The sequence below is a fragment of the Numida meleagris genome, chromosome 4 (genome assembly GCF_002078875.1).
Source record: "Numida meleagris isolate 19003 breed g44 Domestic line chromosome 4, NumMel1.0, whole genome shotgun sequence".
NCBI lineage: Eukaryota > Metazoa > Chordata > Aves > Galliformes > Numididae > Numida > Numida meleagris.
Genome location: NC_034412.1, coordinates 49,989,175 through 50,016,142, shown reverse-complemented (window position 1 = coordinate 50,016,142; position 26,968 = coordinate 49,989,175). Strand labels below are relative to the sequence as shown.

Below are 26,968 nucleotides of genomic sequence, written 5' to 3'. Positions count from 1 at the left end.
CATGACCTTTGTTCACTTACTTCAACAATAGCTGGTTTAATTTATGGAAAGTTAGAAGAAAGTTTCAAATCATGCATAAAGCAAGTGAACGTGCAGCATAATTTTAAGACAAATTACTATTTGAACTCCTGTGAACCATTCGTACTTGGAAGAATGCAGATTGATGGCTCTGGTGTCCCTCCTAGCAAGTACCATCACACAAGCTAGCTTCTGTCTTATTGTTTTCTGTTTCTGTGATTGCTATCCTAGTAACAAGCCAAGCAGTCTTTGCCCAGCCTTGCTCACAATGATTTAACCAGGCAGTGCATCTCTGAGTTCCTCTCTTCCCCCACTGCCTGCTGAAGTGGAGAATTAAGCCACATTCACCAATCTAATTCCAGCTATTTGTTTTGTAACCTCACACACCACTCAATGTCAGGCAGCTACAGAAAAAAAAAAGCCCAAACAATACAACAAAAGTACAAAGAACAGCTTAATACTACAGCAAGCAATTAAAATGGCTCACTCGCTTTCTCACTTTCATTCCTCAGCAAGCATCTCACCAGATTCCAAAAAGAAAATTAAACCTTTGCTACTGCCTAGTCATCAGGCAGAGCTGGATAAAGGGGATAAACATTTCTTCATTTACTTCCCATGTAAAATTTGATGGGAAGGATTTATGTTTATTTGCCTTATAAAAAGTAAACATGGCAACTAAGAAGCCGACACGTCTAATTTGCAGAAATTAATTCTATCAAGCACCAAGCACGTGGCATTCAAATAGGAGTTCTTTCAACTAAAGGTGAATGAAATACAGTAGATGTGCATACAAGAACACTATCCTGGCTGTATTCAAATCTGCCTTAGAGACTGAGTCTGTCTTGCTGCAACTTGTCCAACACTTTTGTTTATTATTCTCTCTCCCCTAACTTCCATCTCACAGCCTTTGCCCTTGTTTGATGAACTCCTTTTTAGAAGGAACACAAGTCCTCCTATGGGGAAAGCACTCAGCACGTTGAGTCATTCTGTAAACGGATATATGGCAACAGCACTTACACAGCTGAAAGTCAAAAGAGATCACGGGGTTATCAGAACTAATATTTCCAGAACTTGATCTCTGTTGTAAGAGTTCAGTCCAAGCAACTGGCAATGAAAATGTGAGATAAAACAAAGAAATAATGCTGGGAAGGAGTGCTCATGATGCGTAGCCTCAAAGAGAGGCTAAGGCTCCTGTCAGGCTTCACACCGCTTTGGTTATTTCCAAATTTGATATTAACATACAAGTACTCTGCTTGCAGTTCTGCCTCCTAAGGCATATCCCTTCTGCCTGACTTGTCAGTGAACCCAAGCTGGGAAAGCAGCGCTGTGGTTGCACTTCTGAGATGCTCTGCACGCTGACACAAGCCTAAACATGACTCCCTGGGTTGGGTGGAGAGGGAGCGACAAAGTTACAAAACACACCCACAGATAGATGTTTGAAATATGTTGATCTTCATGAAACTTTTTCTTAAGAGAAGGTGATGGCAGAGAATTAACAGGCTTCAAACACACCCTGAGCCCATGTACACCATACTGGATGTATTGCCCACCATACCGGTGCATTGCTCCACAAAGCCCCTGTAGCACTGAAATTAAGTTAGCATTCAGCAGAGCACATCAAAGGACAGAGCCAAGGAGCATCTCTTCCCCTTTAAACCGGATGTAATGCAAATCAAGAGGCGATAGAAGACCAACTGAATTGAATTGAGTTGAATTATCTTAACCCACTAATTTCTGCTGCCTTTGTTTCTTTAAAAAGGTACCACGAGGGATACATGTACTTTACATCACAAGATGGAATCCCAGAGAAGCTATTATAGTATTAATGAGAACTGGGTTTACGTAGCCTACACAATTTTCCCTCTAAGTAGGCAGTTCCCAAAATAACCTGGTTTCAAAGGCTCTAAAAGAAATGCATCCATAGAAGTTGTTTGTTCTCAAAGAGATGAGCCAAACTACTCTCTGCACCCTAATGTCCCTTCCAGAACTGGATTTCTTCCGTGCCACGTTCTCATTTAAACTCATTTGCTTTAAAAATAAAGTAGTATGTTTGAATGTGCATCTCTTCAGCCTCACTGACCTCAGTGCTGGCACAAGGTATCAGGGTACTCTATGGGATAGTGCTGTGGGATATTAGTGCTATGATAAGCACTCTTCTGTGATGTTTTGGTCCAAGACTTCCTCAGCTATTTTTTTTCAGCATTTTAAAAATTGAGTGTGCTGTAAAGGGAAACTGAATTAGAGTGAAAGCAATAAATGCATTCATTCAGTATGCTTGGCCAAAACAGCTCACAGAGGTTTGGAATAAAATGATCCTTGTTTGTAGCAGACCATTACAAGCACAGACAGAATGGTTTTGCCTAGAAGGATAAAATGCCTTTTAACACTCGGAAGGGGGTGAGAGGAATATCTTGATAGGCATGAAAACCAGTTTAATCAGATAAAATAATTAAAATGCTCCTCCCAATAGGAACTGGGGAGAAGATGGGAAGTCAGAAGTACATAGAGGCAAGAGCAAAGCGAGCCTTCATAAGTAAAACTCTTAATGCTCTTCCCTTCCTGTCTCTCTTAAGAAAAGTTCAAATAATTCATCACAGAAGGAATCTGAGAGGAAAAAAAGCATCACATGTCTTCCTCCTCCTCCTCCATTGTTCCCAGTTGTACTTCCTTGAATGTTATCACACTACTCCAGCCCTTATCAATTTAATCCTTTCAGCACTTTTATAATGTCCACTGCTTTTTTTTCCCCCTAAGAGAAGTTCCAATTTTGATCTTCAGATGGAACAAGCTGACAAGGTTTGTCAGCTGCCACATCCAGAGCCAAGATTCTACCCTGATAATGAACTCATGGAAAAGCATTACAGGTTTTTGGTGGGATTGTAGATACACAGTGGCTGCCACATCCAGGAAACGCTACTTGGCACATCTGCAATTAACTTCTCCTGAAATGAACTTTCAGGCGTCGCAGCAATTCTGTCCCTTCAGGGAATGTTTCTTTCAGTTTTTCCCTTGATCACAAATTCTCTGACAGAACTGCATTAAATAGTTATATGTGCTTATTCAGACTTTTTTTTTCATGCTCCAGATAACTAGACTGCAGACATATTCACCCCACTTAGCAGGATGCAGGAAATGTAAGGTAGAGATGCACATGATGTACTGAGCTGTGCATGTAGCTCCCTGCAAGCAGACCCAAGTGCTCGTCCTTAGGCAACCTGCAGAGATGTGTTAATATGGAACCTGTGATCATACTGCATACTCTGAAGAAAAATAATATTTTAGCTAGCACTGTATCTGAGCATTATAAAATCAGCCAGCGAAGAGAGGAGTCATGTATTTTAGTAGGAGGTGTTCTCCCATTTCCTGCCACATGAGCAGCATTTCAGAGGATACTTCACTGTCATAGTCCTCTGCTTTTGAGAGCAATAGTATGTAATGCATTCCAGGGCAAAGTGCTTTCTGAAGAGGCTGTGGCATGCTTTCCAGATGGGCTGTGCATTATGCCTCCATGCTGTTAGCATACACTTCAGCAGCCCTGCCAGCCACAGGAAGCTGCTGATGCGCTCACTTGCATGTTTTAAGATGTCTTACGGTGAGCTGCCAGATTTCAGACAGAGGTTTTTGTTCTGGGTGCCAAATATTCCTTAAAGAAAACATACTCCATTTTCTCTCATCTGATTCTTGCACTACTTAAGGGAAATTATGTTCTAGTCTGCTGCAGAGGAAGATTACAGTTTCTGCTTTTTCCTGAACAGAATGCTGAGTTAGACAAACATCTGGTTAAATCACATCTTCACATCAAACACTGGATTCTCATGTTTGTCAGTTGATACTCTGTCAGCTGCTACAGATAACTATCTGTCTGCAGATGTCAGAAGCATGCACTGACCTTGTTTCCAACAGCAGGTTGTCATGGCACATGCCAGCTTGGTCTTACACCACTGTCTAGACACAGCCAAAATTAATCTCGGCCTTTTCTGACACTGTTATGGGAACAGTGAGTCTGTAATACAGCTCTTCAATCCATCCAACCCAGGGCAAAGGAATTGCTTCAGCTTGAACTAAAAATGAACCCAGACAACAGAAGCATGTCACCATCTTGGGCTACTGTTGCCAAGCACAATTATTTTTGCCTTCACATGTCAAAATGATAAGTGTGGGACTGTTGTTTTTATATTGTAAATAGAAGTTTGCTCAAGACTAAGTATGCAAAAAGCCACAGACAAGAGCATTCCCCAACTCCCCCAAAGCCAAAAGCCATTGAAGTTTAGTCACATATACAGGTATATCTGCTTAATCTGATCTTACACTTTAATTCCCACCATTTATATGGTCAAATCTTCATCCTGCTAGGCACAGAGTACAGAGTACCACAATCCCATTTCCCAGCATTGTCTGTGCTAAGAGCTTCAAGAGCTAAGCCTCAAGTTGAACAATACAAGAATTGCCAAAGCAAAAACAGTGTAACATATTGCCGGCTTTGGTGTTCCTATCTGGGGTTTTGTTCTCACATAACCCATAACTATATACAGAAAAATTACATTAAAGACCAGAATATTTAAAAGTTGCTTGAAGATTGTTCGTTAATGTGATTTTTCTTCCAAAACATGTGGCATATTTGTAGTAAAAAGATTGCCTTTAATTGCCTTTAAGGTTTTTCCTTCCCTCTAGTCTTCTGTTTGTTTACATACACATACACAGAAAAAAGCTACATTTGTTGCCTAAGTTTACTGGAGATTCTGAAACTAATACTCAAACCCATATGTTGTGTGCTGAAACTCCAACACCACACCTGCATGCAGCACACACTGTGCTTAAATCAGACCCAGCTTTAGGCTGACCTGGTCTCTGCTGCTAGCTCACTAAGTGACACTGGAAAGTTCTTTGTGCAAGAAAGGGACATTTCCCACTTTGTAGGATGAAAACGATATACATTTCTAGAGTCTTGCTTACTGAGTTCAGTCGGGATTTTGCTCAGTAACAGCTTGAATGAGTGGAGGATCCATTCCTGTATGAGTCATATGATATACAAATGATCTCATACATAAGTACCCTTCTTGATTCACCTGTTGCTCAAAACATCTCTTCTTCTGAAGAGTTCTGAAGCCTTTAACTTCCCTTTAAGATTTGATGAGGTCTGTGTCATTAAGCAGCTCATTTCACTTCCTCAGCATTTTCTCTTCCGCACTGTACATTTGGCAGTCCTGAGCAGATGGTTCCTAAGTAGTACCCTTCTGCACAGAGCAAAGTTTGAGGCACCAGTGCTGATCTCTCATGAGCATCAAGCCAAAGAGTAAGACAACGGATACTATAGATTCTTATAGGATAGGAGGGATGACATGCCAACCCCAAGTCACCTGCAGCACTGTTCCACAAAAGATTAATCCACCAAGTTTTTATAAGACAAGAAATCCCTCTGTCAAGGTAATGAAGAACGTTCAGCTAGCCATCAGCTGTACCATCACACATCCTGAGGAGCTCACTGACTGTGGGATGACACCAGCAGTGTACTGAGCACACACCTTAGCAAAACAAATCCAACTAAAAAGCTTTCCCAAAGCTGGAATGAAAAAAGAACGGTGAGAAGCTGGCTTGCTTCTCACCATTCCCCTCTCCCACTCAGTGGAGGGGAAGAAGATCTTTATCAAAAATTGCTATTAATTACACTTGGGCTGAAGCATGCAGTGTAAGAGCACAGCCTCTCTCCTACTGTTCTAGGCTTGATTTCAGAGGAGTTGTGCCTGTTTAAAATCAGTTAGAACGCGATCAGAATCCGGAATTCCACCCTTACTGCTTTTGTTGCTGAGATAAATGGCCATGGTTTGCTGCTTTCCCCATTGCTTACTGCAGAGATCTGCTGCCAGTTCAGGCTGGCTCAGCACCAAGACCTGACACACAGCAAAAACACTTGAAAATTTGCAACGCTGCATCTAATCAGCTAATTTAAATGTTTTTGTGCTCAGAGCTGTAAGCAGTTGGGAAGGTAGCAGCCCCAAACCACATTTGGATGCCTCTTTCTGTTAGTGCTTTGCAACATTTTACTCTGCAGGTTTTAAACAGGAAGGAGATGAGTTGAGAAACTGAAGCAATGAAAGGAAAGAAGGGGGGGAGGGAGAAAGAAGAGAAACAGCTAATTGCTGTAGAATGCATAAACTTCAGTGTGCATCTGAGCAAGACACATCAATGTGTCACATTTGCACAGGAGATCTGGTGGCAGTCAGCTACAGAAGAGCTGCAAAGACGCTGCTGGCATGCAGTTCAAGTCTTTTCTGAAGAACAGTCCAGTTGCAGTGTTTGAACCTCCATAAGGATTCACAGTTTTATGACTGCCCCAAGAAAGCCACTTGTGCCTTTTTCTACTCATTTGTCAGAGGAGCATCTCCATAAACATTTCATATGCATTGGTCAAAACATCACAAATCAAATAGACATCTCCATGGGGAAATGTTATTTAACATTGATACCAGCGTGGGCTGTACAATTCACTTCTTAAGGGAGTATAGACATGGGATAAAGTTTTGGAAGAAAGTTAGTTTGGAAGAATGAATATACCAGAAATACTTTCTCAAACTATAAAGCGTGGGAGGCAAAAACATTCAGTCCTAGCCAGAAACACATCAGCTGTTCATGTCATGTTGGGAAGCGTGTAACTTGAGAAGATGATTTTGGCCCCAGACCTGAGCTTCAGCCTAAAGCCTGCTTTCATGTGAAAACACGGATTCACAGCACCATTCCATACTTCTCCTAAGCAGCTCTGAGTGGAAGCTTCCCCTTGAGAAGCAAGTCTGTGTAACTCAACATTTTTCCCTTCCACATTTCTTTTTCTTTTTTTTTTGTAAGTGTCCAGAATAACTGGCTGATCAAAAGTAAATTCTCTTCTCCTCTTGGAGTGGGAGAGAAAATGCAGTAACATGAGGAGCGAGACTTCATCTCATGCTGTCAAGGCAAGGTGTGCAGTGTGGGTACTCGCATCATGCAGAGCTTCATTCCACTGTCAGCTCACCTGGAATACATGCTTATTAATTTTCAGAAGGATTCTTTGTCTTCAGGATGTGCACAAACTTGGCTCAGGTGTCAGCCTCCACTTCTCAGTGTTGGCAGTTAAAAAAAAAACAAAAGCAAACTTCCTGCTTGTCAGCTGCTGGGGTTTGCTTCAGGGAGACACAAAGGGAGTTGCTTTGATTTCACTTTTTTTTTTTTTTTTAAAGCTGTCTTTTAGGACCAGAACTGCACTTTAAAATACTTGGAACAAGTGCTAAAAATAGGCTTTTTCAAAAACTGCTCCATAAAGCATAGTGCTTAAGACCCACTGTGAATGAGAACGCCATAATGTTGGGAGCCCTAGGCCTCTTGTGATAGAGACATTCCTTGGCCACTCAGCTGCCACTGGAGATGGCATGGAAATACCTCTCCTCAAGGGACAGCTGGAAGCAGCTGTGGGAGAGGGGAGCACTGCCGCAGAGCAATAACTCAGCTCAGAGCCCAGCCCCAGCTGTGTGAGTTAGGATTCTCAGGTGATCCTAATGGATGGACAGTATTTTCTACAGTGACAAGAGAAACATTAAAACCAACAGATGGTTCAATTCACTGTAGTTGAGTGACTTCTTAAGCCATGGTTATGAGAGCACCTCAGCAGCCACCTCTTCTCTTTCAAAGCCAAGAAATTGTTTACCCTACATAAAAGCCTTGATGCCACCAGCCACTGAAGAACTAGTGTGGCATCTCTCTGTTTAAAAATGCTCTTTTCTACAAACTCAATGGTACCTACTAGAAGTGAGTGCCAGCAAAATATTGAAGTCTGGCAGCTCTGACAGGCACAAACTTTTAATATCATCAGCTGAAACGTGCTTTCTCAACTGGACTGCACACTGATGGACTGATCCATGGGCAAAACAGCAATCTGTATCAGAGGTCTTCATTTAATAGTGCATTTCCCTCATTCCTCTCATTCAGGAATGCCCACATCCTCACTTCATCCTCACTTAAACCATACAGGTAAAAGAAATCCAGAAGCATCACAAAAAAAGATACAAAACAGAAGCATAACAAATTGCTTTCTTACAAGATGGAAAGTGACATACATTTCTGTAGAATACATATTTCATTTGGGTTCTGAGTTCAGCGCTTCAGAAGACCATAACGTTGTTTCCAACATAAAACCCCAATTCCGAAGAGGTTTAAGGACAACTACAGCCATACTTATTGGGGCTGGAAATGAGCAAAAGGAAATGGAGCAATAACTGGATACAAAACACATACAAAAGGTGTTCCCTAAGTAAAACTGAAGGGCTGGGGATATTTTTCTTCTTAAAACAAAACAAAACACTTATTTTAGAGAAGTTGTCTATAACCACTTTCTAACTCTTCTGGACACAACTGGTAGAAAACAGTCATGCTGAAGAAACATTTCCCTGTTCTTACATCCAGAGCCACTCTAGTGACAAAGGGGACTGGCATGGGGCTCCACCTCACCAGGTGCACAGATTCTGTCACATAAATGGAACAAAACCAGTTTTTGGACTTCTGCTATCTTCTTGCTTTAGATGTGCTTGTAAGGTCTTCTCTCTCATTGACAGACTGATAGGAAAAAGGAATTCCTTTCCAGAGAAGCTTGAGACACTGGTGAAGAAACACTCCCCGGGTTCTGTAAGATGCTAAGCCTATTACTCAGCAGCCATGAAAAGAACCCAGCCTCAGATCCCACTGCTGAAATAATGCTGTGAGTAAAATGACATTGTCATTTAATTGGGCCAGCACTCAGCGTTTTTTTTTTTTTTGTTCTGAGCCTTAAAGAAAGAGTAATGCTAATGTCACAGCCTAGCAAGAATTCAAACAACTGTCTTCTTTATTTTGCACCTCAGGAAAACCTCGAGGGGCCAAAGTCCATGGGCACATGTGGGTCGGTCAATGCAGTGCTGCCTGGAGAGCAGCAGCTGATATGAATCATGCCCTAGGAACTCCACAGGGAGGGCAGGGGCAAATGGGCACTGATTAGGGGTACATTTAGCAAGAGAGGAGGACGCAGAGGTGTGAAGTAACCTTTCCCTTGTGTTCCATATCCACAGGAGTGTTGTGTCTGGTTGGCATACTACACTTCAAAACACACTGTGAACAAACAGGATCCACTCCAGTGGGAATCCATGATAGCATCAAAGTCTGGAAACCACACTGCCTGTGAGCATGGATGAAACAGAGGAGTAAGTTCAGCCCAGAGAAGACAGCCAGGACTCAGCTTTGTAGATACATAGAGCAAGAGGGCAGGGACAGCTGCTGCACTCACGTTCCCTTTAATCAGGGCAGATAAAGGTGCACCTAAATCACAGCAAGTGAAATTTAGGTTGAACATCAGACAGATTTTGTAGCTGCAAGAATAATGAAGTATAAAATGAACTGCCCGGGGAGATGTCTCTGCTTTTAGAACAGGTTAGGCTTTCAGATGGAGTTAATTCTGCTCCGGGGTAGGAGAAGAAACAGGATTGAGCTTGTAAGATCCGTGTGAGACTTATTGTGCAGACTGGAGGAAGCACTGAGGAAGGTGAGCAGCTTCAATCCTGCCTTTCTTCTACAACAGAAAAGGGTCCAACTATGTTTTTAGAACACAGCTCTTTTCACCAGCCCCATATCTGCTGTTGCCTTTCTAATCCAACCTTCTCCTCTCCATTACCTCCAGAGCACAGATACCAGTTTTAGGCCCTTCCACATTCTGCACACAGTTGCTGTTCCCACTGCTCAGTCTCTCCTTACCTTGGAATACAGCTATTCCAACACTGCTCCAACAGCTGAGATGCATCAGCTCACTTCTGAGAACCCAGCAGGTTACACAGCCCATGCAACCTGTGGCAGCTTGCTTGGCTTTGCCATTTATTGCTTCCATTTCAGACTGGAGAAAAGCCTTGTGTGCCTGGCTGTTGAAATATCTGTCCACTGATATTAACTGACATGATAAATATGCAACCTATCCTACACCATGCTGCTCAGCTAGACATCAGCCCATCAACACCATCAGGGCTACCTGCTGTCCTCCCACTGCCTCTCCCATCACAATCAGGTCAAATGCCTCACAGCTTTTTTTTTTTTTAAATAAACAAACAAATAGATGGGATTGGGAAGCAGATGTTTCTTTGCCTGGGAGACAAGAGCCAGAGTGCAAAGCTTTACCCAAGGGCAGCTTCCTCCTTGCTAAGCAAGTTGCATTATTATCAGTTGGTGGTTTGCAGCTTTTCTGTTCCTGCTCTGGAAGTTGCCCTTCCTCAGCACGCTCTGGTTGGGCTGTGTCTGGTGCCTGATAACAGCCTCAGAGACAGCTGCTACAGGGGCAGGGGGAAGCACAAGAACAAAATGGGTGTGCGTTTTCAACAGCTGTTTTCTGGTGCGGAATGTATAGCAAATACCATGTACACAGCTAGAGACTTTCTGTCCCCACAAGATCTGGAAACTTGTTTTGAAGCTAGCTTTACTGATGGATTACCAATGACCAAACATTCAAATCTGTCAGTCTCACTGAATCATTCTGCCAGCTGTTACTTCTGGTCTTGTTTCTCCTTGAAATCCCAGATCTGGGAATCCTAATCCTCCAGGAAAAAAATAAATAGGTTCTGCTAATAGGTGCATAAGCATATATTACCTTTAAAGCAGGCAGTGCACTCTCCACTCAAAGAAAGCACTTGGATTTACAAGCATGAAGCCTGCAAGACAGGTTTTCCTTTAACCCACTACCTGATAAGCGGAGAGCTTCACCACTGCTGTCAGAGCTCCCTACAGCAAGGGCTATAAAGAACTGGGATTTGGCAACAGCTTTGTCATCTGCAAGGCTACCTCTTTGATCCTCCTTAGCCTCTGTAAGGATGCCAACATCTCTGCAAAACAGAGCAGAGCTGCTGCATAAGGGCAATCTCCTTCTCACTTCCTTTTTGACTGCACTGTTTTTTTTTTTTTTGTTGTTGTTGTTGTTGTTTTTTTGCTTGGTGACATTTCATACAGCAAGAACAGCCCTGCACCTCCTGCTGCAACCTCTACCTCTGCATATCTCCTGGACTTCATGAAAACAGAGGGTACAGGTAAACAACAACATTCCATCTCCAATGTACACGCGTGAGTGCAGACACTGGTTGCCTCCATGCCCCATCACAGGTATTTCCTCTTATTGCTTGCTGTATTTTCAGTACTATATAACATTGCACAATAGCTGAAAAAATAAGAAATCCTCTTGTTACTTATGTTTCACTGAATGCTTTTTAAAAGGAAAAGCCATGTCCAAACTACTGAGCTATACTTATCTGGAGAACATGAAATCAGAGCTTCCCAACATGAGCCCTCACAGTTAACATCCACCACATAATTACCCCTTTCTTTAAAGACACGTGTTTTTAAGTGGGAGCATCTTTGGAACTTCTGAATAGGTATTTTTAGCTTCAAAAACAGAGTTTGGCCACACAAAGAGATGCCTTTGTTCTGTGTTGGTATAGCAGCCAGCACAAGGGGTTCCGGGACACAACCAGAGCTCCTGTAACTGCCACAGGATTTGTCCTCAAACAAACCAAACTCTTTCACTGTTATTGACTTGTTTGGGAATACATCCCTTAGTTGATACCGCATTTTGTGTCACTCTGAGTATTCCCTTTCTTAGGGACAAATGAAACCCCTTTGCCTAGCACTATTTGAAAGATGGCATTTAGAGAAGACACAGCATTAGGCTCCCTTGCACTCAATGCCAGTGGTAGAGATTTGTTTCAGGGCAGAAGCTGGCAGCATATTCTTGAGCAGAAATTGAGTGAGAGCTAGTTACTTACAGAATTCATTGTAAATATCTCACAAACTAATTGGCCCAAGTCTAGAAGTTATTGCTTCACGTGTGACCTTAACCACCAGGTTCCCATTGCTATCTATATTTAATGGGTTTATTTTTTACTTGTTTTATTCATTATATAGCTAAGGGGAGCATAAAGCAGCTCCACAGCATTATATTCCTGTTAGAGCAAGTTGCAATGACAGCATGAGGTGCAGTGGAAGCTCTGCCATACAGTACATAGCCTATAGCTGGATAGAAATGCCATCAGCTGGACTGCAGTGTGGATATTTGCCCTCTGAACGTGGACAAACACTGAGCAGATTGACACGGACATCACGTGTTGGTCAATATTTGACTGCGTGATAGTAAACAGCAGAAGAGCTGCTCTGTTTCCCCCCAGAGCACTGCAGGTAAAGAACGGTCCAACTCATACTTGAGTGACAGGAATTTCCATAGTGAAATTAGAAGTCGAATATGGTTTTCATGTTGGAATGCTCTTTACATCAATGCTGTGATACCAGATGGAGATAAAGGGAAGAATTCTGTTCACTTTTGAACCATCAAATCCATACCTTCCCGATTTGGAGAGAAGAAAGCTGTGGGGAACCATGTCAAAGGCCTTACTGAAGTCCTTATGATATCATCCAGATAGATGATATCATTGGCTCTTCCCTTATCCACTGATGCAGTCACATTATCGTAACAAACCACAGGGTTGGTCATCTGCCCTTGGTGAACCCATGTTGGTTGTCTCATATCACCTCCATCTCTTCCATGTGCCTTAACATAGCTTCCAGGAAGATCTGTTTCATGATTTTCCCAGCAGTCAGGTGACGCTGACAGGTCCATAATTTCCTGGGTCATCCTTTCAACCCTTCATAAAAGGGTGGCTGCATGATATAGGGCTTGATTTCAGACAGGTGGCAGAGCTAAGAAGCCCCAAATCTTCCAGACATAACTCTAATCAACTTCTGTGTATTTCCAAAGTGAACTGTCATTTCCCTGCCGGTAAGTGCTCATCTGGGCTGCTGCAGACAAGGCATCAAGCACTCAGACAGTCCTTGCACATAACCAGTGATAGGACCAGCAGGGATCTGGAAAAGCTTTTGGCCTCCTGCTGTGCTTAAATTATGATTTAATGTTGAAAAGTTGGCATGGCAACCAAATGCTTGGCAACCAACTATCATGGCCAAGGAACAGGCCCAGAACTGGGCCAAATAAAAGCACTGCCCAGTTCTTTGTGGGCAGACCCATGCCCCACAACAATTCTGTCAGTGCTTTTCTGTGAGTGAGGATGACATCATAAGGAAGCATTATTAATAACCTGGGCAGGTCTGCAGCGAGTGGATAGCCAAAGTTCTCTGGAACACTCCAAATGGACCCTGGCGCCTCATCCAGGCTCCTTTTGCTCCATCCACCAACTGCAGGAGGTTGCCAGGAGACAGTCTTGCTCCACACCAGGGCTTGCCATTAACTGCCATTGTGCTTTCCCTGTCCCTCAATGACAGAAGCCTGGCAATGCCCCGCTTCTCCTTCCTGACACAATAACTTCTTTTGATTTGAGCGTTCTCAAAAGCTTTTTCCTTTTTCCACAACAAGCTGCTGAGCAAAACCCCAGACTCACACCAACGCAGACTTGCATGCACAGGTTGGAAAGGCAATGCAAGTGCTTTAAAGATAGGGCTAACCCGAGGGGAAGTTGGTCAGATAAACAGATGGAGTGACACTCCTCCTTAGCTCTATAAGCACAGTGTCTGCATCTCCTGAAATCTAATGTATTGAAGTGCTTTCCTTTTACCTCTGTACAGGAAACCTGGGTATGGACTCAGTGTCAGCCAATATGGTGTGACCTTCCCAAGTCTGCAGGCACTGGTGCCAGTCTCTTAGTTCAGAGCTGGGCTGTTAAGCAGGTAAGAGAAGTTAAAGCTAATCAGTTGCAGGGCTGCTTTACCAAGTGCTGTGAACCAGAGATCAGTCCGTGCTGCCATTTGGCACAGCCTTTCATGGTCAGAGCAGAAACTGAAAAATGCAGAGCTACCTACAGAAATCTTCCAGATGCACCAGAAGCATAGCACAGGCCCAGCACAGGTAAGCTGCAGGTCTCCAAGTGTACGGAAGGGTATGTTTGCCTGTTCCTCTCCTTCTGTCTCTAAGGAAAGATCCAAGCCACAGAGACCAGCACATGGTCAGCTGTAAAGTTAAGTGCAAGGAGGTCTGCAAGCACACATACACACAGCTGAGGCTTTGTTCTGTTCGTGTTTACTTGCAGGGCAAACACTTCAGCATTGTTTCTGTTGGACAAACTGTAACTGTCCAGCCAGGGGAGATCTAGTTCCAGCTGGTCAGAGCTGTTTTCATTTCTTACCTCTTCCCCCTGCCTCCTCAATAACCTATGGATCCAGGAAAAATAAAGCAATGACAAGCTGCCCATTGACTTCTTTCCCCACTTCACACTGATGCTGAGCTAACAAGTCTGTACCTCTACTTCAAGTAGAGCTGATATGCTTTATGAAGTGTGGCCTGAAAGGTCAACTCAGAATTGACTGAGTCGAATCCATTAAGGACCTTCTGCTGTTAATGTTAGGAGCAGTGGAGAGTGCAATGCCCTTTCAAAATCCCCACTGAAGTGCTCTCAGACAGCACTGCTCATATAGTGGTTTGATACTGTTGGAGCATACCTACACAAACCTCAGAGCTATTACCTAACATCTGTTTTGCCTTTTACAGCATCTGATGAACAAGTAGTAATCAATCAGCCACTCACTGCTCAACACCTAGTTTCACAATGCCAGTCTCAGAAGGTGACTGGGAGAGCACTTCCATCTCAACAATTTCTCATTAGCTGCACTGTTCTGTCAAGGTGGCAATTTCAGAATCTCTCCCACTAACCACAGTGTTGTCATCACCTTCTTTAAGGACTGAACTCAACCATCAGTTCCTATCGGTAGCTTTAGTTAATGTGACCACAGCTAGAATGGAGTTCATCCAGCTCAGTGTCGCTTGTGATCCAAAGTGCATTGGCAACTAACACTTCCCATTGCCCTCCTGGGTTCCAGGCCCTCCAATTGTAATGAAATCAAATGGATTGGAAAAAAATGAGAGTGCAGAGAACACTGGAGAAAAAGTCCTGTGCATACAGAACCAGCAATTGGTTTCCAAATTTCTGCCCCCAAAGGCAGACTCGGAATCCTGAGAGCACAAACAGCCGACACCACCAGAACCACACTCTGAAATCCATTTTCCAAATCATCTTCATTTTGTCTTATAGCATTTTTCATCTTTCATTTGTTCCTTGTCTGTAATTGCAAGCCCATGTTTTTATCCCTGCTACCAAGATGCCTCTAGAGAGCCAGAGACACACAGAAGCTCTCCAGAGTATGGATTAAAGCTCAGTTCATGCTATCAGCCTGAACCTTGACTTTTGATTCCTGGTCACACAATAGGACTGGAAGCTGAGTGCACAGCTCGTATGCATACAGATTGAGCTTACAGATGTGGCTAAGGAAGCACATTTCCAGGACTATAAGGCAGATTAAAGAATCCAAACCAACAAGCACAACACAAACCCTAGAGTTTCTCATTTATTAGCTCCACTCCTACATCTTTTTTCAAATCTAGTCAGAGAAAGCAGGCTTAAAATGCCCTGCATTTTGTGTGCAGAATTTTTGTGACCCAGAAATCCATTTCTCCTTTGGAGAGGGCCCCTCTTTTCCCTGTGAGTCTGGGAAAGGATGGCAAGCACAACTGGAGCTGTGTGAGGCTAGCTCACACCAGCAGGGCTCTGCCCGCCCTCCCTGCTTGTTCCTCCCTTTAGCAAGAACACTATAGATAAGCTTCAGTTGATCTGAAGGGAGGAAGTTACAGCCGGATGCAGAGTCAGGAAGGACAGCAACCTATTGCACAGAGAAACAGCTCTAGAGGAACAGTTCTCTTCCCATGAAGATGGGAAAACAAGGCTGTTAACACTCTGAGTGCTGCACCACTCATTCTGCCTATGGTAGGTTCTCCACCTCAGCTGTTTAAATGGTAAGGGAAAAAGGCCTTCCCTTTCAATGGAGAAAACAATTGAAGCTCTCTGATGGCTTGAGCTGACAGGAATGAGAAACCCCAAAATCTGAGGCAGGGATTTTGTACCTCAGTATGGCAGGTACTAAGCCCTTCCCTCTGCCCTCAGCTTCCAACATAACCTTAACTGGGCACTGTGCTTGGGCACAGCAGTCAGCCAAGGACACAGTGCCTAGCAGAGCCAATAGCCACTGGACTGATCAGGCCACCAAAAGACTATCCCTAAGTGTCATGGTTTTATGATTTTCAGTTATTGGTACTCCACATCATAACATCATGTAGTGAATGTACCTGGTTCTCAGAAGAGAAGGACTACTACAGTCCCCACGGTACTTTGCTCCTCTGTTACCATTTTCCAACCGGAGGGAAAAGATAAAAGCTCGCAGTATAAAAACTTGCAGATCATGAGACCTCATCCCTTTTTCCACCCGTCTCTCGTCTTGGCAGCACTTCGCTCTCCAGCCGTCTTATCGTCGGTAGTAGAGTAAGGCCTACCTTGATTTTGGGACATTCTCTCTCTCTGTATTGGATTTATCAGCTTAAATTGTAATTATATTGTATTATAGTGTGTTGTTTTGCATTCCGATATTTTATTTAGTAAATTAGTTTGTTTCTCCTCAGATTGTTGCCGCTGTTCCATGCTCTCAGGGCCATCTCCTTCCCCTTTTCCCCTTTTCCCAGGGTGTGGGCCCGTGGGTCCCCCGTCCCCTTTGTCATGGAACTGGGCCAAACGCCCGTAAACCATTGACACTAAGCTCAGTCACCTGCTCGGAGGTGACTTCAAACTGATGCAGAGTTTCTTTCTGGGAGAAGACTTAGCCTTGATGAGGCTAAGCAAACATAGCGAGACCTTATCTGAAGAGAACAGTAATATCCTTTCTAGTAGGAAACAGTGTCCTCGCTGAACTTAGATGCTGAAGTCTCTGTGTATCTAGATCCCAAAGCAAGAGGAACAGAAACTGACAAAACATTGCTCCTCCTAAATGACTCCAGTGCAGAAGGCAATGGGAGCCAGGCCAGTGGTCCTCATCACTTCCCTCTTCTCCACACACAGCATTCCCAGGCTCCCCAGGCATGCCTTGGGCTCCAGACAGGGTTTTTCACCTCTGCACAACGCTGGACACAGTACATATACCACCTATAAAGTGTTGAGGGGTCAACACCAGGAAGCCAGAGCAGGCAGGGAGGGAAAAAAAAAAAAAGAAAGCAAAGGACTGGGCAATACTTTCCATGTGTCCCAGCCCAGGCCTTTGCCTTATTCACTTACATCTGATGTTTGCTTGGTGGGAGTTGCAGCTCGTGATCTGCCTCTTTGTTGTTTGTTAGTATTTTTATACTTTACTTTCTTAATGCTAGGGTTGAAGTTATCTGGGACTCACTCACCTTAAGGAACTCACACTGATTGACCAACTTCATACAACCAGCCACTTGCTGCCTGATGAGACTCTTCATATTTAAATGTCCTGATAAGATAAAGGTACATCAAAGGTGTGACTCACTGCTGACAGCCTCTCCATGCTACTTTGGCCTTGTTCCTGGAGCACTACTGCTTTGAAGTACAGGCACAGGAGTCCTTAGGGAAATCTCCACCTTGTGTTACATGCCTTTATCCATGCCTGTGCCAGAGATAAGGTACAGCATCAGCACAAGCTTAAACATGCCACCATGGCTCAGCAGCACCAACAGCTACGCCTCTCTGAGGTTCAAGTCACCCCCTGAGACAGGTACAATGCCCCAACAAACATGGTGACAGCTTAAGCAAATATCTGCCATAGGTCATGTGCCCCAGAGCTTTCTATTTATTCATGCATTTTATTATCTCTGCTGAAGGCCACCCTCCTCATCCCTTCATAAAGGCAGAACAATTCACACAAACATCAGCTGCTGCAGGATGAAGAGCAGCATTTCTCAAAGGCTGAGTGCAGGTAGGGCAAGCCAAACCTCTCAATTCCCTTACCTCAAGTTGCTCATGAGTGCACTCAGATGCCAGTTCAGTGGGAAGGACAATAAGCACCAGCTACCACCAGTCACAGAAACAGAGCTGCTACCTGGATTTGCTTGTGAAGAAAGCACAGGACTTGAGGACTATGGCACAGATTTACCAGCACTTACGCTATTTCAAGTTCAGAAGAAGTAATTTTTTTCAAGGAGATTCAAAGTACAAAGCAGCATATATGCTGGTTCAGAAGGACCTGCAGCAAACATAATGCACAGCCTGCGAACATCACACAAACATACACCTACATAAAAGAATAGGTTAGGTGATACAATTACCTTGAAGGAGAACAGCACAACTGAAGTCACAAAAACACACCATCTCCTATCACTAGAGACCAAACACCCCCACCTGTCCTTTGCCCTTTTAAGCTGTTCACAGTCATATGGGATACACCTGCTGTGAGAACCCCTCGGTCATGATAGATCACTGCCCTAGAGAAAGATGGGCATTAAAGAGACACTCACACTGTCATACTGCAGTTACTGTAACGCTGGTTGCTTGTTTCATACAATCATAGAATCATCAAGGTTGAAAAGACCAATAAGATCACCAAGTCCAACCATCGACCCCACCACACCACTGACCATGTCCCTCAGTGCCACATCTACCCTGGCATGCCAGGTGAAAAGGAGTGGAATCCCACATACTTCCCATCTGGAAGCTCAAACCAAGTGGTGTTATCTCCATTCTCATAGTCTGTTCCACACAGATTCCATCTATACCAAATGGTATTCTTTTAATAATGTAAAATAGATCTCGACTGAATCATGTCACTGAGCCTCATCTTCTGTGCCAGAGGTTCAATCTGAGCAGCAGAGCCATTTTGCAGCTATTACCAAATCTTCCCTTCTCTGGCCTTGATATGCTTTCTGAACAGGCCGTGGCTAATTAAACAAGGTGATCTGTCCAACCTCAGGTGGCAGAGCTGGTGGCATCTCCTGGTCATGCAGGTTGAATAGTATGTGTCATCCTGTATTGTGCAAGCTTTATTATGGTAAAAGCCAAGTCACCCATATAAGAAGCCAGCCTGAAGCAAGGGTGAAGGATGTTTCATGTTTCCTGAGCTCAAAGTCACCCCATACAGCTTTACCCAGGAGACTCAAAGACCTCCCATTGCCAATGGTTTGGCAGAGACTGGAAGCTACAGGGAAAAAAAATCAAACAAACAACAAAATAATCCTTTGAAATAACCTTGCTATTCGGCCATGCAGAGAATGCAGTGGTTGAGAGGTTTATTTCTTGAGTAATGGAGAGGAAGTTGCAATTCTCTTCTTGCTCTGAGCACATTGATACCAGACGTGCAAAAAGCAAGAGTTGCTTCACATGGAGAAAGAAAGGAGGGGGAAGTGCAAAGCACAGAGACAGACCACGTAGGCAGAACAGGAAGCTTTGCCAAAGAGGAAATACTGGAACACTGTCTTACAAATATTTTTTCTGTGAAAGTTTGGGCAGTTAAAAGAGGTGAAACAAAGGCAGTTTTCTGCTGAGTCAGCGACCTAAGCTCACGTTCTGCAGCACATGAGCTCTCACGTCTTTCCCCAGTGAGCAGCCACTGCGTGCAGCAGCTCTGTGCCACTGCAGGAACTGGGGCACTCCTGACAACAGGCCCCGAGCACACCTCCTTCCACTTCATGCCCAAGGCACTAACAACTTGGAGTAAACACAGGCACACAACTCCTTCCTTCTGTGAGTTAAAATCATGACAGACATTTAACTGTAGCCTTTCTTCAACCATTCATAGCTACTGTCTATGAATGAATGACAGGGGGAGGATCAACAAGCACTTTCTAAATCAGACAACTGAAGAAGTAATTTAAGCATCATGGGCCTTGGTTGCAAGTGCCCATTTTGTTTCTTCAGTGCCAGGGGATCTCTAGTGCAAAAGCAAGTCGCCTTCGTAAAGCTAATTTGGATAATCCCATGATCCCTGCAACAACAAAGAGGCCACATTTCCAAGCACAAAGATGGCCCTGTAGTCAAAAGCTCTGAAGATGAAAGACTCTTTGTTTCATGAAATCAGCATCATCTCTGAGTTTCCTTAGAGCCAGTGCAGAGAGGACCTCACTGCAGCCTCCATCTCGCTGAGTGTGAACCTTTGTTGTCCAGCGTGTGGGGCTCCTCAGCACAGACCGTGGTTGTTGTAGGACACAAACAGCTCACACACACACACATGCACGATCCAGCCAACCTGCTTTTGTTGCTGTGGGGCTTCAGCAAAGTCCATTATCCATTTTGCTGAGCAGACAGTTGTTCTGCTGGTGAAAGGCAGTTTTCAGATGGCCATCAGTGGTGATCGTGAACTGACGGGCCAGCAAAACATTGCACGAACCACAAAAGAGTTTGCTTTCCTTGGCAGCATGCCCAATTCTGTCATATCAATGCTCTGCCAACAGCCATTGTCCTTGACAAGTGACTCTGCACAGGCAGAACAGGATCCACTGCAACAAAAAATCTTCCCATGTCCTACACTGCTGGCATCTTTGGAGCATGCAGAAAGGTTAAAATATCTGCCAGGGCCAGAAAATTCACGTCCCCTGAAATGCAGAGCTTTGCAAAGCTTGATGGTAATGATTTGGTGTTGGAAGGAACCCCATCTAGGAGAAATTAGCCACAAAATGGCACAAAATATAACTGAGAGAGGCCTAGGCAGGCTCTGTGGAGCCAACGAATGTGATGTTGTGTTGCAAAGCTGTCAGCCAACTCAAGCTGAGGCCCCATCAGACTGCTTAAATATTGACAGTGAGTGTTTTTCTTTTAAGAAAGGAAGTGAAAGAACATTGCATGAGTCACAGAAAAGTTCCCCTATGTAAAATCAGAGCTGAAGGGGAATTTCTGAGAGGCAGTGAGAGCAGACAGCACAGAAGCGTCATGGTGGTGCATCCACTCCCTGGCTCTGGTATGGGGCATTCAGCCTTTGGGTAGTGATCAGCTTCTGCAGAGGGTCTCTATCTCAACAACAGCCCGAGGAGGTCTGTAAGTATCAATTTTCACAAGGAAACACAATTACCTGAGGGTGCTCAGGTTGTGTTTGAAGGAGGTGATTTTTCGTAGCAGTGTTACTGCTGCTGCTTGCAAACATGCAACTGCTCAGCCCCAGAGAGGTGCCCCAGTGCACAACACCCCACACTTCTTCGGTAGTTTCTTGAGCCACCTTGAAGGTTTTCCCATAAAAACCCTCTGCATGTTTAAAGCAAGAAGATAACAGAGAAGCCCCAAAACTGTTTTTGCTCCATTCATGTGATAGAATCTGTACACCAGAAGAGGGTGCACATGAAGGAGATCTGAGCGCCACAGAAACACATTACACTTGTAGAGCTCAAATAGAAATTCATTTTTTCTGTGCTCTGACATCTATGGTTTCTGCTGGTCTTCACCTCGATATTTCTACTTCTCTTACACTTCTGTGCTTCCTCTTCCACCCCAGGAGACTGCCTGCAAGTTTTAGACAGAGTAACTTCTCCTTATAAACTGAGAACTTGTTGTCCTTTTTGGAGCTGAGAGTCACTCGTGCCTGAAACAAAGGTACCATTTCCAGAGGCCATTTGGGATTACACTGTTCAGTTAAACAAACAGAAATGGAATGTCCCAGTCCTCTGAGGTGCTTAGGAGAAATTCCTCTCTAAATGCGGCAGCTTAATGAAGTTACAAAGGCACATTATGACATTTTCATGTGTTTCTTTTTCTATTTTTTTTTTTTTCTGAAAAACCACAAGTTACTAAGTACGTTAGGTGGTAGAAACTGGACAGGCGTTCAAGATATCACTGTTTCCCACTGGGAAAGGATGAGGGAGGGTATGCCATTTGTTTGCATGGTGCTTGGTTCTCCAGCTGTCCTGGTGCTTTGAGGTGGATGTCGTAGTTGTGTCATTGCTGTAGGGCCATCTGGCAAAGGTTGGGTTGTGGCCGAGGGTGGTTGCTGCCATTGGACCTTCTGTGTTTGCAGTACTTCAGAACTGTCAGACTGTGCCCCTTGGTGGTGTGAGTGAGTGGTCCTGGCTTGTTCTGTTCACTGAGAGCCTCTATTTTCCTTAGAGGTGTATAAAAAGCAGATGACTTGCTTGGAAGAAAGGTTTAGGGAAAGGTGATCAGTGGTGCCTATTTTGAAGTTCTTCAGAATATTCTCGAACAGTTCAAAGAATGATTTGCACAGCTTTGAGGTTCACTCGGTAGCCTGGGATTGTAAAATACATCTGTCTGGTCATTCCTTGCTGTTTCCTTAGACAGAATCGGCAAAGCTGTCTGGTTTACATGATAACTCCATCCAGATGCTGGCCTACAAGGAGCAGAAGCACTCACTAGGCAGAACAACCCTGCGGTCTTCTGGATGCTAAATTCCCCAGAACCATTTTGCAAGGAAGAAACATAATACCCCAATCAGTAGCGATTCTGCAGAAAGTTCCACATCTTATCAGACGGCTCCCTTAGAGCTGCTGACACCCGCCCAGCAGTGACATCAGGCTTTGCTTGTGCCAAGTATTCATGGTGTGGGAAAGGGGCAGTTTGGACTCCCTCAACATTACGAAATTTTCTTGAGTTCTCGTGTGTGCACTCGGCAGGATGCAGCTCAGGGTGATTCTCTATGAAAGGTCGTAAATCTGCTAACGGTCACGTGCTGGAGGGCAGCAGGAGCGCTGGGATTTCTGCAGGAGTGGGAGATTTTTGAAGTAGTCTGAAACATGCTATGAAGCTATTTTTAAATTGACCCCCTTGTTTTCTCTGCAGCCGAGTGCACAGATCCCCTTCCTGTCTCCTTGCTGAGCTTAACAATCTCCTCTCTGGCTCTGAGGCTGGAGGCTGACAGTGCTGACAGCCACAGCCACTGCCCCTGAGGGAGAACTGCCAGCAGCCCTCCACACAGGCTTACAAAGCTGCTGCATGGAGAATGTAGCAGCAATGGTTTTCATTAGGATCATCTCCAACGGTTCCTCAGCTGAATTTAGAGGACAGCAGGCTGAGCAAGGAAGGTGCACAACAGGAAGGTGTGTTGTAAGCCCCATACCTTCCATATAGGCATAAAGATGTCTTCTCTCTGATGCAATTTTCTAGCACCATGGAAGCATTTCAGAACAGGAATCTGCATCAGCAAGCCTTCAGCTGAAAATATGTTCTTAATTGTGACGTGGGGCATCCATGCCCCGGTTTCAGAGTCATTGCTTTGGCTTTTTCTTTGAGTTGACAAATCATGACAGTGCTGATGTTTTTTCTCACCTGAAGCAAAGGATGGGCACATTTTCTTGGGAGCAGCTGTCTTAGAAGAGAACTGGAGTTTGGAGCTAGGAGTGATTGCACTGCCAGACAGCTGCTCGTGGCAGCCCGATGGTTTCCTCATGCCGCATTTCCTAGGGAGGTGACACCACCTGCTGCCAGCCTGCAGAGCTGCTGCTTCTCTTCCCATCGTTACAGCCACCTGCCGCTAAAATTCCAGCAGAAAATGTCAGAAAAAGCATCATGCGCTCTGCTTTCTCCCACAGTATTGCCAAGTTAGCAACATCCCCAAAGCATCCCGATTAATTTTTCCTCCAAGGCCTACTGGCTCTGGGGAATCTCTGGTTAAGGAAACAAAGAATTTATTGTTCTGACACCTAATACAACGGTAGCTCAGTCCATTGGCTCTGGGGTGGATGCCCCTGGTTAAGGATACTAAGTATTTGTTCTTCTGATACCCAAAAGCAATGGTAGCTCTGTTTAGAATTGGCTTCTGACAACAGTAAAAAGAACAGCACTGGGCAGAGTAACGCATCACCATCTGCTGACCAGTAATTTCTACCTTCAGTTTCAGAACTTGTAGCTAAAATCTCTTAATAAGGACCACCATCTCTTCTTGCTGTGTTAAAAGATATCAGGACAGTCCTAAAACATGCCTTCAAATCATCTAATTGCTTCCTGCAGGACCGTAGCCTCTGTGGCTGGAGCTTATTGGCATGAAGGTGATAGCAACACAGAATGGGAGACACAAACATTTAATCTTAATGGGTTTCTTGGAAAAGAATGCAGGGTTTAGGTGATTTGCTTATAAAACCCACCTAGAGAAATGGGATTGAGACATCCATCTGCAGGGTGGTACGTTTTGGTTTTGTTTTTTAATGAATCCAGGTCCAGGGATATTTTAGATTACTTTGAAATGATTCTCACTGAGGCTACAGGAAGTCACTCTGATGAACGTGCAGAAGGTTTTGTCCCAGATCACCCAAATGTAGCTGAATGATTTTAGTAGAGCCAACTTCCCTATGAACATCTGAGTTTGTGATGGAGATTCCGTGGGAGAACGTACATACGTAACACTAAAACTGCGTATAGGTACAGATGCATCTATATTTCTGAATGATTTCTGTTCTGGCAAAGCATCAGATTGATCACACACAGTCACACCAAAGTCATAAAGGAGGAAGATCCCAAAGGACAGTTCGTCATCCTCCAAAGCACCCAGTCCTGAAAGGTCTGCATATAACCCAGCAGCTGTGAATGTTTGGTGTTCCTCAAGACTGGCTCTGTCTGTCACTGGTTACAGTGTGCTCACTGTTTATCTGGGATGTGCTCCTGATGTTGGCACTGTTGCACCTGAACAATCTGGGCTGTCTTGGAGAGACCAAAGGAAAAAGATGGGCTGCAGGACTTAACATCAATGATCCCATCACATCTTCAGTGACAGTTGAAGAACAGCCCCATTTGGCTCCCTGGGGACATTCTCATTCTGAATGCAGACATATCCAGCTAAGGCAAACCAGTATCTGGAGCAGTTGCTTTAGCTTCGGACTCAAAGCTGTTCCAGCTTTGCATTTTTCATCTTGGTATGAGTCATTACAAAAATGCAGAGTCCACCCACGTGTTGGGCTTCAATGAGATCTAATACATTGTGAAGAACAAGATAAAACAGTTCTGTATTTTTCTGTACTGTGGGACTTTCCCCATTCCGTGACCATGAACAGAGTGTGAATGTTTGTATTATGAAAGATATGATTTTACATGGGAAGAATATATTTAAATGAATTCCAGTGGAACCAGAAGAAACCATGGTTTGGGCACGAATACATCACGCGTGCAGGAAACAGAAGAGCTGCCCATGCCTCATCTCAATTTTTTCTAGGGGAGAGCCCTCAGGGTCCCTAGTACTTCCTCAAATATGGACTTCAAAAAACCCCTCCTCCTGCAGCAGAGCCAAGGGAAGCTGAGTGCAGCATCTGCTGGGAACTGCCAGCACTGCTCCAGAAGAAGCATCACCTTTAAGTTTTGAGCGGCTCCAAAGATGCATCATGTTTGTGATCCACATCAGCTCAACATCCCACTTCTAAACAGAAATGTTTATATATGGACAATATTGATGCATTATATAGCTAAGGGAAAGTACAGTGTAAAGATAGCTTTCCTCCCAGGCAGTTAAAAATGTTCATGTGTGCTACTGAGCATTCAGACCTGGAAATTACATGCAAGTCAATGGGTATTGGAACCCTTTATTTTCTCTAGCATTTATTTGACTCTCTTCTAGCAATAAGGAAAAAATAAAACTCTCCGGTTCTATACTCTTGGTATGTTTTGAAGTTGTTCAAAGGCCAAGTTTTGCTATGTAAGGTCTGTTCCAATCCCAGCAGAATTTCTCCCTGCTCAGGCCCCATTTACCTACACCCATGCATCTTTGCAGGACGTTTGTCCACTTCTGGATGCTCACCCACTCTGCCCTGCAATGTGGACAACAGGAAGGCTTCAGATGAATGCAGCAGCCACTCAGAGTTCTGTGGTTTGTGTTTTACAGGGACAAGAAGGACCCACAGGGCAGCATTTCTTGTCTCAGACTATTTTCTGAAGAAAAACTATTGTGGTTTGGTCCCAGTATAGAGGGAAAGGATCACTGTAGAAGCCCACATTGTGGAAACTGAAATAAATCTGTTGGGAGTTTTATTTCGCCTAAAAAAAAAAACAACAAAAAACTCTGCATGGAGCTGGCATAGGACATTTCAGAGAACTGAAAGCAATCCATTAACAATAGCAGAGAAAGGTTTCACTTAGCTGATTTCCCCTAGGCCTAGGGTTTGGGGTAGGGCTCTGGGCTGAGCTCCTACCCCTTATCTCTGAAGGTACTTCAAGGTTATGGAAATGTCTGCAGCTGAAACTGCATTAAGAGATGGCAACCAAAAGCGTTGTGTCAACACCTGCAGGAGCCATCCTCACCTTTATGTCCTGTGCACACACACACGCACTTGATGTTGCCCCAGCTGCTCAGAACAAGTGCAAGGCACACCCCAAGTGGCTGTTCTTCCCTTTACAGGAAGCCAAACTGTAATGACAAGCACACAGTGGGGATTTCCCCAGGTTCTGCAGCAGCCTGCTGACTTCTTCCATCATTTCAGAGACTGACCTTCCCAAGCTGCATTTCTTGTAGAGAAATGAAGAAGTAGCCACCCAGCATCACTGACTGTGAGGGCCAGTAAGGAGCACACCCGTGCAGCTTACAGCAGTGGCACCATGTGTCTGTGCCCAGGGAACCACCAGGGAGCCATCATAGCACTGATGGTGCTCTGCCTTTGACAGCCACCAACTGCTCCTACGCTCCCTCACAGCAGTACCACCCAGGCCCCATGCTACAAATGCCTTCACACACTTCGTACACCTATCAGCCATGAGATGCATACAAATTCGTAACGTCATTTCAGCCACACAAATACAGAAACGATGGTGAGTGCATGAGTACTTGTCACAGGTACAACCAGCTCCTGGCTATTCTTGTTGGCTTTCAGATACCACTGCCTCTGTTAACTCCTTCCCAAGCCCCTGCAGTGTACCTTACAGCCCAGTGTGAAGGTTTGGGTGGTTCTGGGCCTCAGGAGGCAGCACAGAGTGGACTGTGTCTCTTTGGCCATCTCTGGCCCAGCAGCTCCTGTGGTGGTTAGGGCTGCTCTCAGAGGTTACAGTGATGTGGACTTCGGTGCTCTCTTCAGGTTCCCCTTTTTCATTCTGCTATTGCAACTCATGCAACTGTGTAAAACTCAGAAAACCTCTGAGCTGCTACAGATAGCAGGCAATATTCCAACACATGTGCTTGGCAGAGGACACAGTGCACAGCAGTTATCAGAACCTCATCCAGACCACAGCTGCTCCACATGGGT

General features: G+C 44.4%; 1 long non-coding RNA gene across 1 annotated transcript; it reads right to left on the bottom strand.

The window, feature by feature from the left end:
- LOC110398982 lies at positions 10,134-18,348 on the bottom strand. Its single transcript, XR_002438791.1, has 4 exons — positions 18,146-18,348; positions 17,829-17,928; positions 17,255-17,487; positions 10,134-11,203 (listed from the first exon to the last, which is right to left on the bottom strand). It is a non-coding gene; the product is annotated as an uncharacterized LOC110398982 (long non-coding RNA).